The following is a 1,512-nucleotide window of genomic DNA, read 5'->3' as shown; positions in this document are numbered from 1 at the left end:
GCACATGCAGCTCCCTGCACAGGGGTCCCTGTGCATAGGGGTTCCCTGCACAGGGGGTCCCTGCACAGGGGAGTTCCCATGCACAGAGATCCCTGCATACAGGGTCCTGCACAGGGGTCCCTGCACAGGGGGTCCCTGCACACAGAGATCCCCATGTAGAGGGGTCCCTGCACAGGGGGTCCCTGCACAGGGGGTCCCTGCACACAGGGGTCCCCATGTAGAGGGGTCCCTGCACAGGGGTCCCTGCACAGGGGGTCCCTGCACACAGAGATCCCCATGTAGAGGGGTCCCTGCACAGGGGGTCCCTGCACACAGGGGTCCCCATGTACAGAGGTCCCCATGTACAGGGGTCCCTGCACACAGGGGTCCCCATGTACAGGGTCCCTGTGCACAGGGGTCCCTGCACACAGGGGTCCCCATGTACAGGGGTCCCCATGTACAGGGGTCCCTGCACACAGAGGTCCCCATGTACAGGGGTCCCCGTGTACAGGGGTCCCTGCACAGGGGGTCCCCATGTACAGGGGTCCCTGCACACAGGGGTCCCCATGTAGAGGGGTCCCCATGTACAGGGGTCCCTGTGCACAGGGGTCCCCATGTACAGGGGTCCCCGTGTACAGGGGTCCCTGCACAGGGGGTCCCCATGTACAGAGGTCCCTGTGCACAGGGGTCCCTGCACAGGGTCCCACATGCAGTGCCCGCGGGGGGGGGCGCAGCGGGGCCGGGCGCTGTCCCCGTGCCCGTGCCCGTCCCCGCTGGCAGGGGCGGCCGCGTCGCCTCCCCGGCAGATGTTGCCCTCTAAGCCCCTGGCGGGGCCGGCAGATTAGGGAGCCGCCGCCGGGGGGGCTCTAAGCGGCTTAGTGCCCTGGGGGCTGCATCCCCCCCCGGGACCCCCATCATCCCCCCCCACCGGGACCCCATCCCCCCCAGCTCCATCGGGGGGGCTGCGCTATGGGGCTGCGCTATGGGGCTGCCCTGGGGGCTGCACCCCCCCCCAGGCCCCCTCACCCCCCCGGGTCTGCGGGCGGGGGCGCGGGCGGGGTGGGGGCTCTGTGAGGCGGCGCTGACCCGCGGCGCTGCCCCCCCCGTCCTGCCGCCCCGGGGCATGGGGGCTGCGCAGGTGGGGGCCGCGCGGCGCCGTGGGGCGGGACGGGGGCGCTGGCGTGGGGAGGGGGGCGGTGGGGCGCCGTGGGGTGCCGTGGGGTGGGCTACAATGGCCTGAGCGGGATGAGAGGGGATGGGAGGGCGAATGGGATGGGTGAGATGGATGGAGGGGATTGAGGGGGATGGATGAGATGGGATGGCAGGGGTGGGATGGATAGGTGGGGTGGGATGGATGGATGGGATTGGTGAGGGTGGATGAGATGGGATGGAATTGGAAGGATGAGATGGATGGGGATGGATGGCATGGATGGGGATGGATGAGAAGGGCTGGAATTGGATGCCTGGGATGGATGGAATGGGATGAGATGGATAGATGTGATTGGACGGGTGAGATGTATGGATGAGCTGGGG

The sequence above is a fragment of the Nothoprocta perdicaria genome, unplaced genomic scaffold (assembly GCF_003342845.1).
Source record: "Nothoprocta perdicaria isolate Ctin4 unplaced genomic scaffold, notPer1 scaffold_691, whole genome shotgun sequence".
Lineage (NCBI taxonomy): Eukaryota > Metazoa > Chordata > Aves > Tinamiformes > Tinamidae > Nothoprocta > Nothoprocta perdicaria.
The sequence above is the reverse complement of the archived record's forward strand: the minus strand, read 5'-3'. Positions refer to the sequence as shown.